Source organism: Miscanthus floridulus, chromosome 8, assembly GCF_019320115.1.
Source record: "Miscanthus floridulus cultivar M001 chromosome 8, ASM1932011v1, whole genome shotgun sequence".
Taxonomy (NCBI): domain Eukaryota; kingdom Viridiplantae; phylum Streptophyta; class Magnoliopsida; order Poales; family Poaceae; genus Miscanthus; species Miscanthus floridulus.
The window spans coordinates 112725710-112745132 of NC_089587.1; the positions used below are offsets into that span (position 1 = coordinate 112725710).

The window sequence follows — 19423 nt, forward strand, 5'->3', positions numbered from 1 at the left end:
GCCAACCAGTTTTGTGGGAAGGCACATGAAGATGCAAGTGCACATCTCCAACACTTCCTAGAGATCTGTGGCACTTTCACCATTAAAGGAGTAACCAAAGATGCTATACTACTTCACCTCTTCCCATTTTTGCTCTTGGGGAAGGTGAAGCAATGGTTTTATGCCAACAAAGATATAAATACTACATGGGATATATGCTCCACTGCCTTTCTAGCCAAGTTCTTTCCCATGGGCAAGACCAATGCTCTACATGGGAGAATTTCAAGCTTTCAACAACAACATGATGAATATATCCCAGGGCCATGGGAATGCTTCCAAGACTACATAGTAGAATGTCCTCATTATGGGATAGAGAATTGGCTACTCATGTAGACTTTCTACCATGGGTTGACCAATAGTACCCATGAGACTATGGATGCTGCTGCTAGAGGTGCATTCTTATCACTCACCATACCAGCTACAATAGCTCTTGTGGAGAAGGTGGCCTCCAGCCAACACTACTAGAAATATCCACTTCTACGATGATCAACTTTTGTCACTGAAGGAGCCAAATTCGTCATAATTTTAGTTTTATAATGAATTTATGACAAAAAATGGTTTGTCATAGAAGTCGCGTCATTCTTGCAATTCTATGATAATTCTAGAAAATCATCATAGAATTGGATAGATCTATGATGAAAACTGATCATCATAGAACTACTTTGGCATGCGTGGAGGGGGTAGCCATGCTGGCGGGTGCTTCTGTTGGAGATGCTTTCCATATGTACATGCTATAGCCGGTTGCATTAGAGATAGTTTGGGTACATGTCACCTTATTGTACAATGTGGCCATCTCTGGATCTTGCATGTTTCAGGTTCTTACTAGACCATGTGTTGGTACCTTCTTGTTCCACATGTCAGTTTTCTGTTGACACACGTGTCGTGTTGCGATTAGGTCACGTGTCACTTCTTTATTAGACCAAGTGTTGTATTTTTATTGGTCCACGTGGCGTGACCACAATACCCCTCGTGTCTTTCTTTTACTCGACCATGTATCTCGATGCTATATGTCTATGTGCCAGTATGTTATTAAGCCACGTGTCATGCCCTGAGCTACCCATGTTTCTTTTTCTAATTCAACCACGTAGCACGATGGATTTGTACCATGTATTTTATTTGTATTGGCCCATGTGCCCTACCATGGATGTTACAGTGTCATTCACTGGTTTGTCCATGTGTCAGATTCTTATTTAACAACATGCCTGTGCTGAATCTACCATGTGCACACCAATCATTACACCAGAGAAAATGATTTTAGATCTACACTGCTGCACAAAATGACTACATGCATAATTATATTGAACCTGAATCAAATAACAGCAGTTCAACTCAGCAGCAAACCACTAACAGAGTTCACATGTCAAGCCACCAAAATTTCACATCAGAACAACAAACAAACTACATGTTCACTGCATCAACAAGATTGAGAGTTACCAACACTTAAGAGCATGATATGCTCACAAAGCTTAATGTACTCCTCCTGTTGCTATTTCTTGAACATCTCAAACTCTCTATCAGTGTTTTCTGCCTTCCTCTTTAGTTGATCCACTTGTTTGGCAAGGACAGCTGAACTTTCTTGATGAGCAACAAGTCGTTCCTTAAGTCTGGAGCAGCTTGTCCTGATACTAGCATTTTCAAAGAAAAGGTGTTGTAGCTAGCCTGAGAGAGGACCTTGGAAACAACATCAAAAATAGGTTCTGCTCATATAGTTTTCGTAGCTTCCCACGAAAACCAAGGAGTAAACATTAGGAAGAGGACTTAAATTGCTAAACCAAGAGATTATTTTAGTACAAGTAATGCATGGGTCTTCCTCAGCCTACTGCCAACAAAGATTCATAAGCACAATGCATAGGTAGCATATTAACTGTTGTAATATTATAACTTCAAAATGATGGTGCCACTTTAGGCTCTACCTACTTTTCCTTCTTTTATGCCAATGGCTTCAGCTGATTTCAAGGAAAGCAAATGAAGGTACTTACCACTGCTTCTCTTGCAGCATCGCTTAGTCCTGTGTTGCTACTGGTATTGAAGCTATTGAAGATTCCCACTACATCAACATCTTCATGAGGTCGATCATGTTCTTCAATGAGCACTTCTTGATCATGTCCTACGTCCTTCCTATTTTTGTCCTTCTGTTAAAATTGCACATGCCTTCTATTGACACAAAAGGCATTGCGTATTTGATATAAAAAGAGTAACACAACCATCACTTACATATGCTTGTAGGTGGGCAATATAGGAGCAAGATCCTGTAACCTGGTGGCACCTGACTTTTGCACGGTTTTGCTTGTTCTGCTCCAAGACTGCTTATAACCACAATTGTGTTAGACTGCAGCACAAGTAGACCACATAAAGACAAGAAATAAAGAGTTCACACACACACACACCTTGTTCTCAGAACTTGACCACATGTGGACAAGAGCACACCACTGTGTGTCATTAATGCAAGACACTAGAGAGGTCTTTCCGATTTCATCAGTGGGGACGCTGTTGAAGGAAGATCACTTGAACTTATATTGTGTCTACCATACAACAGACTATAATACACTCGTGCATGCTTGAATACAAATTAAATCCATTACTAAGTTACTCACGGTAGAGTTGAATGTCAACAGACTATAATACTTACAGATAGCTTGGCCACAAATCCATTGAGAAGTTCAATTCGTTGCTTGTAATGTTTCTAGTGCAGGAAAATTGGTACTTGAGACCTGACTACTACACCTGCCTCTGAGGCAAACTTGGCAGCTTGCAATGGATCATGTGGCCTTCTATTCCCCTTGACAACCAAGATGGGCATCCTTGTTCCCATTGATTTGGTGGTTTTGTGAAGCCCAATCCCCTTAGTTGCTTGCCTCGACTTCCTCGCTCTTCTCTATAATGGTACTACATAGTTTTCATACATTCAGATTGTTAGAAATGTAACATGGATATCAAATAGTGTGACTTGATTTATAGACATGTCTAAGGTAGTACCAACCTTCGCAAGTTTGGTCATTCTACTAGTGGGGAGGTCAAGTCTCCTCTTTGGCATGGCTAAGATCATCTTCATGTGACCAGTCCCTCATAGGGCTTTATTCGCCTTCTACATGCTGACTTTTGGACCTAGTTGGAACTACAAGATGCTGCAACTCTGCTGAACTAGTTGGCTTCACTGTCTTGGATTGCCATCCCCTAGGACCCATATCGGTGCTGTCTTTTGCCCTATTGGTAGGGACTTCTCTATGGCTTGTTCAACCCACATACTGAAATTGGAGAAACAAACTTAAGTGGCAAGCATGTAAAAATTGCATTGCTATCCATGCAGCAAAGAATTGAATTGCACTGCTACCTAAACCAACCCCCTCCCATCCCAACATGACAAGATAGAACAAGCACCTCAATTGCAAGGGGTACTCGCTCTTCTAAATCTATATCTGTATCACAATTTCCCTAAACACGCTCCCCTGCTTCAGAGAGAAATTCTAGATGTTAACATGTAGATCACAAAGGAATTTATTGAGTTAACCTTGTATCGAATGTCAACAAAATAGAGCAGGAGCATTAGGCGCCAAAACTACAGCTTGTACGGAAGCCATTACTTGAATAAAGCATGTCATAGAACCGACCAATTATACGAAATTAAGTAAGAAAATCACCCGCCAAAGCAGATAATTTAGCAAACTTAAGCCCGTATAACCCGGTAGTCCGTGAAATCATGAAGGATTTCAAATCAACTCACATACCAGCCAAGATCATAATAAGTTTAGCGGTCACCATCACATATTACATAAAAGTTCGCATCATAGATACATCAGAGTTTAAACATAGTTATTACAAAATGAGTTCAAATAGAAGTAGCAGAAGCCATTTGTTCAAAACCACACACACTCACATGGAGTTCAAATACAGTGCCAGCTAATGATCATCTCCAACAAAAGCATCAGATGAGACATAAGGAATGACCATGCCCATGGTCCTAAGCATCACCCATCGTAGGATAAAGGTAGTTGATACAGTAGCTGTAATACATCTGCCCATCTGCAACAAGTGGGAATAAAACCCTAAGTACGAGAAGGTACTCAGCTAGACTTACCCAACATAACCGAAAATAAAGTGACACCAAGGATTATGAAGGGCTTTATAGTAGGGTAGCTGACTCATTTGCAAAAAGAGGCATTTTTAGTATTTCAAGAACCTTTCCAAAAGCATTATTGCTAAGTTAACTATTATTAACCTGTCGACTACATTTGCACCTATACTAGAGCAAGCATGTGATTAAGCAAATAATGATAACCAATGATCATTAACAACTTCCATAATGTCATATTCATTATAATTGTCTAAGTGTTCCATCAACATTACTACGATGAAGTCACTCAAGTCAAGTGCTCACTATCCAGGAGCGATGGCGATTCGAATCGATTCCTAACCAGCTGGTGATTTATTCCTTACACAAACCTCACTCACCCGCTAAAGTGAGATATCGGTCACTGAGTCAATTATCCAGGAAAAATCTTGAGTTTGCTAGGAACCACATGTATCCAGGGGCCGATCGACTGCCTTTTGATCTTATCATCGTGCCCCCGTGTCCTACCACACCTACTTTGGTACAGTGCGCTGTGGGCAATCTACTCGGCCTGAATAATCTCCCAGTGTCGTGGTTGAAAGGTACTTTATTCGGCCAGCTAAATGTAAGGCATGCGTTCAACATGACCTGAGGCCCAACAACGGTCGATCCTTAATCGACACAGACGGAAAGCACTACAGTCAAAAACTCTGTAAGTCTCCGTCCGGTCTCAACTTCAAATTAACACTTAGTTATACCATGACTACATAGTCATTCAAGCAGATCTAGGTAACCACCTATAGCTCGCAGGTGACAGGAATTCACCTGACTTCTACCGGTCTAAGCCAGCTAAGCATTGACTCGACTACGGATACCAGGGTAACAAGGATATAGTATAACAAAGGTAGACAAGGTATAATGCAGCAACGGTTGCAAACAACTCCTGAACGTAATGCATCAATTAAAGTAAAGCATTTAATTAATAATTGCAAACTGGGGAGAAAAATGCTCTGGGGCTTGCCTCTCTCAAAGGAGCTCGGGCGGTGATCGGGGCACTCCGGAAGTTCCTCAACGTCCTCCTCGTCTGCTTCGGTCACTTCTTGCGGCTGCACCTCGATCTACTCCTCCGGATCCTTGGGTATGACGACCGAAGTCTTGGTTTGCAATCCTGTATGATGTAGATACGTAAGTGCTTATGCAAATGGTACATCAGATGAAATGAACACAATGAATATGCTTGAATGCAAGGTAGTCAACATCATCCAAGAACATATACTACAAGCACATGTCATCTACTGTATTCTCTTCTACTACTAATATGCTAAGTCAACACATCTCATTAAATGCTTCAAAGATACACCAAAGCTTCACTAATTTTTTAACCATACACAAAGCAACATTTGATTAAACCCTAATTGATGATAGGTTTGAATAGCAACATCTATTTTTATAGCTTAGAAAAATCTTAGAAAATTACCATAGCACAGTACTACCCTAAGTAGTCTACCATCAGATTTTTATGGCATTTGGATAAGTAGAATAGCCTACACAAAAATGACAAGCTATGGCATAATTATGATCATGAAAATACTTTGTATTGTGAAAAGTGTCACACAATAGATGTAATATTTTTTCTATGTTCTACATAGTAATTAATCACTGCACAAAAATTATCACATGCATGTTTTATACAAATTTTGCTCTCCAGCAAAAATAACAAAAATCAGCTATTAAAGGCACTTGAACTACACCTCATACTTTTTCTACAGGACATGCATGGAATATATTTTTCATAGAAAGTACATTACACAAGAAGAGTAACAAACTTGGAATCATATTTTTTTTATCTTTCTATGATTTATTAGGCCTTTCTCAAGAAAACAACAATTTCAATGATTAAATAAAACTCCATAGAAAAGCATCTCAAAAATGACATGCATTATTTTTATCATGTAGATCAGGTGACAAGAAGCACAACAAAATTTGTTTCACCATTTTTGGAGCAATATAAATGGAGATATACATTTTACAAGCTTTTTAAATCAATTTTTGAATTCATTTTCTTTAACACTAAAATTCCACCAACCCAAAACCACTAGGTGCACCCGGTGCAGTGCACCCAGAGGGGATACCAGGTGGGACCCTTGGTCAAACCGGGCCCACGCGTCAGCTGGAGCCAAGCAGGGCCATCACTGATCGGCTGGCGTTCGCTGTCGGTGAGCTTGCTGGTGGTGAGGTCACCACCAGGGGCTCTCCGCAATGAGGCAGACCCGATGCGCCAAGAACGGGCACTGGAGGAGCTCAGAAGGAAGCTCGGCGGCACGCATGGTAGAGCGGAGGCGTGGCTCATCGGCGGTACACCGACTCCGGCCACGGCAAGGCACGGGGAGGAGCGCACGAGGTTCACGAGGGCAAGGCGGTGCTTATGCGCGTGAAAGGATGGAGAAAGGTGGAGCGGAGAGGGGGTGCCCACGGGAGTGGAGCTCTCCGGTGAGCTCGGCCATGCTCCAGTGAGCAATAGCGGCTGGCTCGAGCCTTACCATGTTGAACGGAGATGAGCACAGGCTGCGCGATGTAGGGCATAGCTAGTTAGGCTAGGTCTAGAGGGAGGCAAGCATGTTTCGCTTGGATTCCCGATCTTGTCAAGAGCGTGGTTTGGTATAATCTTTGTATCCGTCTCTCTTTTGTATCTATCATTACTTTTATATGTTTGCTACAATTGTTATGACATTATTATTCATACTGTTCATGTTCCTAGTTATCATGTTCATCGTCTACTTTGATTATATACTTAGTATAGCTAGATTATCATTATATTCATGCATAAGTTCGTATAGCACTCGCTTTGTTGTACACAGGGTGAGTGGTCGACATTGTATAAGCATGGTGCTTATATTTTGTTTACCTATGGATACACCCTATATTCTGGGTCATGTGGTAGATCGTGGATGTGACACTCCCATTGAGTCCTATGTAGTCCACTCCCCAAATATAGGATAAGTAGGATCTAGTTATGAAGGAAGACAAGCTCTGTTCTTAATCTTCCTTTGTAATATCCCTTATATGTAGATATAAAGTTGATCTTAGTTATGATTACTAAGTGTAATTGCACTAATCAATGTATGCTTTGACTTGTAATTAAGAATGACTTAGGAATTATTCCTCTAATATTCTACTTAACCATGCTAATGCCATAGAAAGGATTACTCTAAGTGATCAATGATTAGTTATTATGCACCATTCATATATACATTTACCTTTTGACTTACCCATGTTGTGAGTAGAGTGTTGGCTATGGTTTACTTCTCCATCAATAGCATAAGTTATCAATACATGTCCTTGCCAGACCTTTCCTGTGGTAAAAATATAAATAACGATACCTAGAATACTCTTGGGTGAAGTGCTACAATGGTATATTATCTATGCGCTTGCAGATTCCTTTCATTCATATATATATATATATATATATATATATATATATATATATATATATTTCCTAGTCACATAAAATAATAAAGAGCTACTTAGTATCATTCTAGTAGTAATACTAGGTAGTACCAACAAGCATCTCTGGCATCATCACTAGGAATGATAACCTAGTAAAGTAATGTTAAGAGATGGTAGACATACATTAGGTGACTACTAAAACAAGTGACAGGTTAATAACTACCAACAAGCATTTCTAGCATCGTTGCCGGGGAAGGTAGCTAGGCAAAGGAAGTATTGATAAACTTATGCTTATTGATGTGATCGAGATAACCATTAACCTCTGCTCAAACAGGCTTACCCTTATTTTGTCTACTTTTGTATCTTATGCAGGGTAATGTATGACCGGTTTTGACCTTCCAACAAATTATGTTGAAGATCTAGAAGTATTAATCAGGAGAACTAGAGCTAAACTTAAGAAAGTTTTAGCTTTAGAGTTAGAAGATAACTAGATAAGACGAAGCTTAACACCAAAATTTGAAGCTATAGCTAACAAGACTCTCCTCGAATTCTCTGCTCCAACTACAACCAACATTCATACTAGACCAATAGTCGATGTTGGAGACAATGGATTTGAGCTCAACCTAGCTCTCATCAATATGGTGCAAGCCAGCCAGTTTTGTGGGAAGGCACATGAAGATGCAAGTGCACATCTCCAGCACTTCCTGGAGATCTATGGCACTTTCACCATTAAAGGAGTAACCAAAGATGCTATACTACTTCACCTCTTCCCATTTTCGCTCTTGGGGAAGGTGAAGCAATGGTTTTATGCCAACAAAGATAGAAATACTACATGGGATATATGCTCCACTGCCTTTCTAGCCAAGTTCTTTCCCATGGGCAAGACCAATGCTCTACATGGGAGAATTTCATGCTTTCAACAACAACATGATGAATATATCCCAGGGCCATGGGAACGCTTCCAAGACTACATAGTAGAATGTCCTCATTATGGGATAGAGAATTGGCTACTCATGCAGACTTTCTGCCATGGGTTGACCAATAGTACCCATGAGACTATGGATGCTGCTGCTGGAGGTGCATTCTTATCACTCACCATACCAGCTGCAACAGCTCTTGTGGAGAAGGTGGCCTCCAACCAACACTACTAGAAATATCCACTTCTACGACGATCAGCTTTTGTCACTGAAGGAGCCAAATTCGTCATAATTTCAGTTTTATAATGAATTTATGACAAAAAATGGGTTGTCATAGAAGTCGCGTCATTCTTGCAATTCTATGATGATTCTAGAAAATCATCATAGAATTGGATAGATCTATGATGAAAACTGATCATCATAGAACTACTTTAGCATGCGTGGAGGGGGCAGCCATGCTGGCGGGTGCTTCCGTTGGAGATGCTTTCCACATGTACATGCTATAGCCGGTTGCATTAGAGATAGTTCATGTACATGTCACCTTATTGTACAACGTGGCCATCTCTGGATCTTGCATGTTTCAGGTTCTTACTAGACCATGTGTCGGTACCTTGTTGTTCCACATGTCAGTTTTCTATTGACACACATGTCGTGTTGCGATTAGGTCACGTGTCACTTCTTCATTAGACCAAGTGTCGTATTTTTATTGGTCCACGTGGTGTGACCACAATACCCCTCATGTCTTTCTTTTACTCGACCATGTATCTCGATGCTATACGTCTACGTGCCAGTATGTTATTAAGCCACGTGTCATGCTCTGAGCTACCCATGTTTCTTTTTCTGATTCAACCACATAGCATGATGGATTTGTACCATGTATTTTATTTGTATTGGCCCATGTGCCCTGCCATGGCTGTTACCGTGTCATTCACTGGTTTGTCCATGTGTCAGATTCTTATTTAACAACATGCCCATGCTGAATCTACCACATGCACACCAATCATTACATCAGAGAAAATGATTTCAGATCTACACTGCTGCACAAAATGACTACATGCATAATTATATTGAACCTGAATCAAATAACAGTAGTTCAGCTTAGCAGCAAACCACTGACAGAGTTCACATGTCAAGCCGCCAAAATTTCACATCAAAACAACAAACAAACCACATGTTCACTGCATCAACAAGATTGAGAGTTACCAGCACTTAAGAGCATGATATGCTCACGAAGCTTAATGTACTCCTCCTGTTGCTATTTCTTGAACATCTCAAACTCTCTATCAGTGTTTTCTGCCTTCCTCTTTAGTTGATCCACTTGTTCGGCGAGGATAGCTGAACTTTCTTGATGAGCAACAAGTCGTTCCTTAAGTCTAGAGCAGCTTGTCCTGATACTAGCATTTTTCAAAGAAAAGGTGTTGCAGCTAGTGATGAGGACATGGCACCTTCGGATACAAACAATCATTATAAGGTGCGCTCATTCCTACATTTGCATAGTGGCTTTGGTTATAATTCACTTGGTTCCACATGTACATGTCACTATTTGATTGTAGGTTCAAATGTGTTTCATAATGGAAGTTCATCAAAGTTGAACTTTCGGTTCGTCGGCAGCCCGATAGTGCCTCATTGGGAAGGCCATAACTCATCCATTCGGAGTGCGATCAAGGTCAATGAGCACTTGATGGAAACCTTGTTTGATAAGCTTTCAAATAGATCTGGTTCCATCTCAATATCACATCGGCAAGGCCTCCAAATCATCAATATATTCTGTTGCTATTTCTGGCAGGAGCTACACTGTCGTCATGGGCTTGTTAGACATCCTTAGGACCTAGGCCCAAGTTGGAGCACGCCCCAAGAAGATGGAGAATGCCTAAGAGATGGCCTTGGATGTCCTCCTCCTTGGCCACCACCTTAGGAGGCCAGCAAGGATGTCCAAGCCAAGCTAGAGGCCCAGTCCAATCCGAGTTCGAGTCTGCCTCGGCCATTAGGAACAATCTACAATAAAACGGATGCCCAGGACGCATCCAAACTTCATTTTCGATGATCCACATATGGATGGAAAGATAATTTGATAAGGAAGCCAATCCAAGTGGTTTCACATCAAAAGCTCTTCGGAATCAACAGGAATCGTCGAAACAATTCAGCATCCAGAATCTGTCAGGGTGCTGCGACACCTTCTTTTGGGCCGTTGGGCCTTGTAACGTGTTGGGACACCTTTAGGATGTGAAGAGGGATCCTTGGACGTCATTTAGGCTATATAATCAGTAGCCACCACCTACTTTAGGGTTTGGGTTTTGTTTTAGATTAATCTGTCATTGAACAGTCGCCATTATCGGTTTGCAAGACCCCAACTTCGAGTGCTTAATCATTCATATGCAATTGTCACCTTAATTGAGTTGCTTTTTATCTTGTTCTTGCTTGTGTTCTTCGATTCGCAGCAGGGATTAGCCTTCTTGGCGAGGTCAACCAGATTGTGATACGGTTGATAACCAGAGGAGACGTGGTGCTAAGGTTGCAGGGTTTGGGTCTTTGTGATCTGAAGCCGGATCGGTGTGTCACTCTCTGAACAAATCGTTGTTTATCTTGAACCTGATGGAAGATTGGGACCCCCGTCTCCATTAAGTGGTATCAGAGCTAAGGTATACCGTCAGGTTCACTTTTATTCCCTAGTTTGAGAGTTTTGCATTCATCCTATAGTCCAGTGCCATACTTTTATTTCCTATCCTAGAACCTTCCGCGCCATAGCCTTTGCATATTTCAGTTTCAGATTTTGTTGTTGAGTTTGTGTCCTAGGTCAAAGTCTTATTTCTAGTTTAGATTGTGTTCTTTTCTAGTTTGTGTTGATCCCTCCACCCGCCGCTATTCCGTATCAACATCAGTTTGCATCTTGTGTCCACTAAAACCCTTATTCGAGCAGCTTCCTTAAAACAGTCATAACTTTTGCATCCGAACTCGAAACGGGGAAAATTTTATATCTACGGAGAACGCCAGAAAATTTTAGATCTATTTCATCCTAGAATAGCTAGGTTCGCAAAAATTAGATTTGCGAAATTCGATTAGGAAAATTGAGTTTCTAGGCCCACAAGTTTTGGTATGCTTTTTAGAGCACAGTCCTAATTTTCTATAGGCCACATCTTTTATTCAATTGAGCTCAAATTTTTTGTGGTTTATTCTTGTGTGCTCCTTGCTGAGAAAAAAATATCAAAAGAGCAAAAGCAAGAAAAAAAGATTGGATAAAAAAATAAAAGAAAAAAATAGTAAAAGAGAATAGAAGATATCAAAAAGGAGCACATAAGGAACACTCAATAGCTCTATTGTTTGTGGTACCTTTTGCCTTGTTCATATCCGTTGCTACCTTTAATACTTGTTTCCTCTCTTGTTTATCACAACTGGTGATAGGAACACGTATAGGCCAGCAACTAGGACCAGTGCTCTGGACATTTATTCAATATTGCTGTCTGTCACTGACTTATGTGCCACATATACATATTTGTTCTTTTGCGTGCCTCCCAAGCTCCACATATACTTCAGATCGGTATAGAAAAAGACCCTTGCAATCTTGGTGTCACACCCTCATAGGTATCACGTACCAGCCACCGGTTGTACCGTCCACTGCTTTGCGTTGGTAAGAACCTTGTAAGAGCTTGATAAGGTGTTTCCTTTTGCTGTGATCTTGAGAGGCAGCACCACTTCACCTACGTAGTAGGATTATTAGGGATAACCTTCACTGTTTGTTCCTTGTTTTTGTGTTTACAATGACAGGTTGTTCGTATCCACCGACTTATGATGGTATAGGTGCTGATGAGTACATGGAGTGGGAAATTGCTATCGATAACATATTTGCTACTCGCCTTATGTGTCCAAGGAGGAAGGTAAAAAATGCAGTTAGTGTTTTGCGACATTCTGCTTTATCTTGGTGGGAGTCTTTAGATCCTTCTGATAAGCCTCAAACTTGGAATGATATGAAACTTCTTATGCGAGAAACCTTTGTTAATCCACCTCCTGTTTTGACTTCATATGATGAGGTGCACCATTTAGAGGAAGAGTCTGTTGTTATTCCTCCTGCTATGCCTAACCTTTTGCAGGACAATGTAGAAAAGAGCAAGGATGCCATGACAGAAAATGAGAAGCTCACAGCCTCATGTGAAAATTCAGAACCATCAACTATTACCCCTGCTAAACATGAGAGCAAAGGTAATGCCCATGATGCTAAACTCACAGAAGGTGAGAGTTCTCTTGATGTGCTGAATTTTTCCACCAATCATGCTATGATAGAGCAAATTTTAGTGGAGCATTCGCTTGATTTACCTTTGTCACAAGATGATTTGCTTGATGTTTCTTGTGACGAAGATGACTTGCATGATGATATTTATGTTATACCCATGCAATCATTGAAGAATGATCACGCTGTATGTGTGCTGAAAATGAGCACTTGTGCTGAAAATAGACTTGTTATTCATAATGCTAGTGAGGGTGATGAGCTGAAATTATTGTCTTCTTTAAATACTTTGGGTTACATTGAATTTGATGTTCCGTGTAATCTTAGTTCTTTAGAGGAGAAACTTTATGCATATGCTGATTTGCCATGGTTCTCTAGACATACATATCATTTTATTGAAAAATATAATTGTAAAGGAGAGTATATGGTGCATCGTGTCTATATTTGTTCAAATCTGAAATCTCCTTATATTGTGCAAAAGTATGATCAACCAAAGGATTGCAATTGCTATAATCTTGTCATGTCGAGTTCCCCTAGTTTTGTTATAAAGAAACATGTTAAATTTCAAGAAGGGGAGCAATGTTGGCTACTACCAACAATGTTTTCTTCATCTAATCCCAAACCGAGGACGGTTTGTTGTCAAGAAGGGGAGGATGATGAGGACATGGCACCTTTGGATACGAACAATGATTATAAGGTGCGCTCATTCCTATATTTGCATAGTGGCTTTGGTTATAATCAGTGTTTTCCTAAACGCTAAACGGTAAACAGTCGGTCACCTACCGTTTAGCTATTATTCGGGCTAAACGGTCCACTAAACGGGCTAAACGGTCAATTAAACGGGGTAAACGGACGATTAAACGGAAACGGACGGAAACGGCGCACCACCGTGTAGCGTGTACACGACGTGTACACGGGCTACACGGCCGTGTAGGCGAACAGTGGTTATAATTCACTTGGTTCCACATGTACATGTCACTATTTGATTGTAGGTTCAAATGTGTTTCATAATGGAAGTTCATCAAAGTTGAACTTTCGGTTCATCGGCAGCCCGACAGTGCCTCATTGGGAAGGCCATAACTCATCCATTCGGAGTGCGATCAAGGTCAATGAGCACTTGATGGAAACCTTGTTTGATAAGCTTTCAAATAGATCTGGTTCCATCTCAATATCACGTCGGCAAGGCCTCCAAATCACCAATATATTCTGTCGCTATTTCTAGCGGGAGCTACACTATCGTCATGGGCTTGTTAGACATCCTTGGGACCCAGGCCCAAGTTGGAGCACGCCCCAAGAAGATGGAGAACGCCTAAGAGATGGCCTTGGACGTCCTCCTCCTTGGCCACCACCTTAGGATGCTAGCAAGGATGTCCAAGCCATGCCAGAGGCCCAGTCCAATCCGAGTTCGAGTCTGCCTCGGCCATCAGGAACAGTCTGCAATAAAACGGACGCCCAGGACGCATCCGAACTCCATTTTCGATGATCCACATATGGATGGAAAGATAATTTGATAAGGAATCCAATCCAAGTGGTTTCACATCAAAAGCTCTTCGGAATCAATAGAAATCGTCGAAACAAGTCAGCGTCCAGAATCTGTCAGGGTGCTGCGACACCTTCTTTTGGGCCGTTGGGCCTTATAACATGTTGGGACACCTTTAGGACGTGAAGAGGGATCCTTGGACGTCATTTAGGCTATATAATCAGTAGCCACCACCTACTTTAGGGTTTGGGTTTTGTTTTAGATCAATCTGTCATTGAACAGTCGCCGTTATCGGTTTGTAAGACCCGAACTTCAAGTGCTTAATCATTCATCTACAATTGTCACCTTAATTGAGTTGCTTTTTATCTTGTTCTTGCTTATGTTCTTCGATTCGCAGCAGGGATTAGCCTTCTTGGCGAGGTCAACTGGATTGTGACACGGTTGATAACCAGAGGAGACGTGGTGCTAAGGTTGTAGGGTTTGGGTCTTTGTGATCTAAAGCCGGATCGGTGTGTCGCTCTCCGAACAAATCGTTGTTTATCTTGAACCTGACGGAAGATCGGGACCCCCGTCTCCATTAGCTAGCCTAAGAGAGGACCTTGGAAACAACATCAGCAACAGGTTCTGCTCATATAGTTTTCATAGCTTCCTGCGAAAACCAAGGAGTAAACATTAGGAAGAGGACTTAAATTGCTAAACCAAGAGATTATTTTAGTACAAGTAATGCATGGGTCTTCCTTAGCCTACTGCCGACAAAGATTCATAAGCACAATGCATAGGTAGCATATTAACTGTTGTAATATTATAACTTCAAAATGATGGTGCCACTTTAGGCTCTACCTACTTTTCCTTCTTTTATGCCAATGGCTTCAGCAGATTTCAAGGAAAGCAAATAAAGGTACTTACCACTGCTTCTCTTGTAGCATCGCTTAGTCCTGTGTTGCTACTGGTATTGAAGCTATTGAAGATTCCCACTGCATCAATATCTTCATGAGGTCGATCATGTTCTTCAATGAGCACTTCTTGATCATGTCCTACGTCCTTCCTATTTTTGTCCTTCTGTTAAAATTGCACATGCCTTTCTATTGACACAAAAGGCATTGCGTATTTGATATAAAAAGAGTAACACAACCATCACTTACATATGCTTGCAGGTGGGCAATATAGGAGCGAGATCCTATAACCTGGTGGCACCTAACTTTTGCATGGTTTTGCTTGTTCTGCTCCAAGACTGCTTATAACCACAATTGTGTTAGACTGCAACACAAGTAGACCACATAAAGACTAGACAAGAAATAAAGAGTTCACACACACACACACCTTGTTCTTAGAACTTGACCACATGTGGACAAGAGCACACCACTGTGTGTCATTAATGCAAGACACTGGAGAGGTCTTTCCGATTTCATCAGCGGGGACGCCGTTGAAGGAAGATCGCTTGAACTTATATCGTGTCTGCCATACAACAGACTATAATACACTCGTGCATGCTTGAATGCAAATTAAATCCATTACTAAGTTGCTCAAGGTAGAGTTGAATGTCAACAGACTATAATACTTACAGATAGCTTGGCCACAAATCCATTGAGAAGTTCAATCCGTTGCTTGTAATGTTTCTAGTGCGGGAAAATTGGTACTTGAGACCTGACTACTACACCTGCCTCTGAGGCAAACTTGGCAGCTTGCAATGGATCATGTGGCCTTCTATTCCCCTTGACAATGAGATGGGCATCCTTGTTCTCATTGATTGGGTGGTTTTGTGAAGCCCAATCCCCTTAGTTGCTTGCCTCGACTTCCTCGCTCTTCTCTATAATGGTACTACATAGTTTTCATACATTCAGATTGTTAGAAATGTAACATGGATATCAAATAGTGTGACTTGATTTATAGACATGTCTAAGGTAGTACCAACCTTCGCAATTTTGGTCATTCTGCTGGTGGGGAGGTCAAGTCTCCTCTTTGGCATGGCTAAGATCATCTTCATGTGATTAGTCCCTCATAGGGCTTTATTCGCCTTCTACGTGCTGACTTTTGGACCTAGGTGGAACTACAAGATGCTGCAACTCTGCTAGACTACATGGCTTCACTATCTTGGATTGCCATCCCCTAGGACCCATATCGGTGCTGCCTTTTGCCCTGCTGGCAGGGACTTCTCTATGGCTTGTTCAACCCACATACTGAAATTGGAGAAACAAACTTAAGTGGCAAGCATGTAAAAATTGCATTGCTATCCATGCAGCAAAGAATTGAATTGCACTGCTACCTAAACCAACCCCCTCCCATCCCAACATGACAAGATAGAACAAGCACCTCAATTGCAAGGGGTACTCGCTCTTCTAAATCTATATCTGTATCACAATTTCCCTAAACACGCTCCCCTGCTTCAGAGAGAAATTCTAGATGTTAACATGTAGATCACAAAGGAATTTATTGAGTTAACCTTGTATCGAATGTCAACAAAATAGAGCAGGAGCATTAGGCGCCAAAACTACAGCTTGTACGGAAGCCATTACTTGAATAAAGCACATGTGAACTATAGTTTATACGGAAGCTATTATACTCGAATAAAGCACATGTGAACTACATCTCAACTAAGAAACATGTAACCTCGTCACTATGTATCTACATGTCCTAGGTTCAACCACTAGAGTACAACATGCATCATAAAAGGAATTTGGGTACCTCTTCCTATTCCTGGCTATGCTGCGTTGTCGGCATCGCCCTCTTGTCATCCTGGTCACGGAAGTGGTGTGGCTAGCATTGATGAAGGGGTAGCAGATCTAGTGTGGCGATCATCAACAATGATGCTAGGGCTCAGTCATGATAGGTGCTGATGTAGGGGGTCTAGAACTGGTGTGTACCGCCACTGACGGTGGTCCTTCCACCAGTCAATGGACCTACCATCGATGAAGGGGATTAGATCCGAATCTGGCTCTAGCTTTGGCTAGGGTTTGGAAAGGTATGAGAAGACGGTGCGACTAGGATAGTGGAGAGGGAGTCAAGCTGCTATACCATTGTGCCAAGCTAGGGTTCAGACCAGGGTGGCAAAGGGGCTAGGCTTTGGAGCAGGAGGAGAGACGGTGTGGCTGGTCTGGTTGGAGAATGGAAATGGAGGCATAGATGACTCCTTGCACTTTTATGTGGCCATCACAATACCACAAATACCCTTGTCTGAAATCGATAATGTGGTAAACCAATTTTCTGTGAGGAGGGCAAAAGAGAGAGAAAGATCTAATTTTCGGTTCAGTGTTGGCGGCATTGCTGGGTGCAGGGGATTTCATTTTCGCCCAAAATCAAATTTTTGCACGGGCAGATCGCCGCCCCGTCTGGCATCTTGTGAGTAGAGACTGAATTTTATATGATGAATGGTGATGATATATAGTATGGAGTAATACACTAGTGTGTATTAACCAGTTAGATCACCAATATTAATCCCCTAAGTTTTGGTGGACGGCGACTCTTGACAATGTTTATGTGTCCGTGATGCAATTATGCGACACGTGGGACAGTCCGCTACTAATGGCATTCTCTAATAAGTACCCATCTTTTCCTCTTCTGTGTGCCATTTACATCGCCGTTCACCCCCTCCAGCGCCACCCACCCTGTACAGCCTCCCCCCTCCCCCTCCCCCTCCCCCACCCCTTTCCTCCCGCACACCGAAACCTCTTGTCTAGATCCTTCTACTGCCATGGGGATCTACTATGCCACTGGTGATCTACCGTGCTACCATCAATCAATGTGCCACTCCTCCATCGAGCAAGTCGGTCGAGATTGCCTTCTCACCTCGGCATAGTGAGGCCATCTGCAATCTCCTCTCTTTTTCTTCATGAATTTATGGTGTTTGATGAAATGCATGTGTAATTTTTCTAATTATTGCAGATGGCCTAAGTTAAATCAAAGTGGATAGAACTACCACATCACAGAAAGAGCCAGAGGCAGGCAACCATTCTCTGAGAAGCAGAGCAACAAGCACCACCACAACCCTAAAAGAGCTAGAGGAAGGCTCGCAATGTCCCAGAAGCAGAGGAACAAGCACCACCATAGCCTAGGAAGAGGCAGAGGAAGGTGCAACAATATTCGAGAAGTAGAGGAAGAAGCAACCAAAGCTATGCTAGCCCTAGAGTCTAGGAATTCTCGTAGGTGAACTCAAATGGCCCGCCGACAGCAGCAGCGTGAGGAGAGTGCTGAAATGGAACTCAAGGAGGAGGAGCTCACTGAGGAAGAACTACAACAAATGACCAAGTTCCACTCCAAAAACCAGACCAGCCGCTTTGCACCTTCCTAGATCAAATCTATAACTACTCATGGGGGCACGGGCGCTCACACTCATGTAGGTTTCATGTGTGCCACAATTGGTGGTACAAGGAGTAGTCGAGGAGGTAATTTGATGTGTGCCACAATTGGTGGTACAAGGAGTAGCCGAGGAGGTAATTTGATGTCTGCCAATGGTGGTACGATGAGTAATCGAGGAGGTTTGGTGTCTACCAATGGTGCTATGAGGAGTAGTAATATTGAGAGAAAGAAAGAGGTGGTTTAGTTCTATGACTTTTGGTGTTACATCTCAAAGAAGATACGAAGCATCAGGTTCTACGATATTGAGTTCTAGTTTCCACTCGTCAAAGAGCCTGGCACAAAATCATAGTTCTAGACTATGACTCAGGAGAGTTTCTTTAGGAGCTACCATTGCTAGACAGATGGCATTAGTAGTCCAAAGGATACTTGGTTGGCATGAGCTTGAGAGAGCAGCTGGTATACCGGATGGTCCCTCTTTAAGCGATTCCCTGAGCTTCGTTCACCTTTTCAGTGAGGTTGATCGAATTGTGATAAGCTGGGTACGTTAGTTCTATGCAACTAGTGTGGATTCATCTAGAGCATGACTTCATTGCTTTTATGCTCAATGGTTGGACAGAGCGAATGTCCTATAATCACCTGCAACAACTCCTCGGGGTTGACACTTCAGACAGGAAGCTCCACTAGATAGTCTACGGAGATGCTCTTCCTTCACGTCATAGCAGGGCTGGAGGTACTTTTCCTATAGACCAAGAGATTCAATCGCTCTTCATGGAGCCCTTGCCCAATGGCTCCTTGCATACACTAGGATAGACTGCATCTAGAGGCTTATGTTCTACACATGGCTCTGAAGGAAGATAGTCATGTCTCAGTGGCTACTACTATCAATATGGAGAGGAGAGTAGTTTGACTTCTTACACTTTTTGTTGTGTGAGATTGAGGATGTGATTGCTGATGCTATCAGTACTGGATGGCAACACATG

At 42.0% G+C, this 19423-nt stretch overlaps 2 non-coding genes across 2 annotated transcripts; both read right to left on the bottom strand.

Moving 5' to 3' along the window:
* Window positions 1-241: 241 nt before the first annotated feature.
* On the bottom strand, window positions 242-350 carry LOC136478763 (small nucleolar RNA R71). The gene has a single exon (XR_010764474.1). It is a non-coding gene; the product is annotated as a small nucleolar RNA R71 (small nucleolar RNA).
* An 8072-nt stretch (window positions 351-8422) lies between these two features.
* Window positions 8423-8531, bottom strand: LOC136478747 (small nucleolar RNA R71). Its single transcript, XR_010764460.1, has one exon. It is a non-coding gene; the product is annotated as a small nucleolar RNA R71 (small nucleolar RNA).
* Window positions 8532-19423: the final 10892 nt, after the last annotated feature.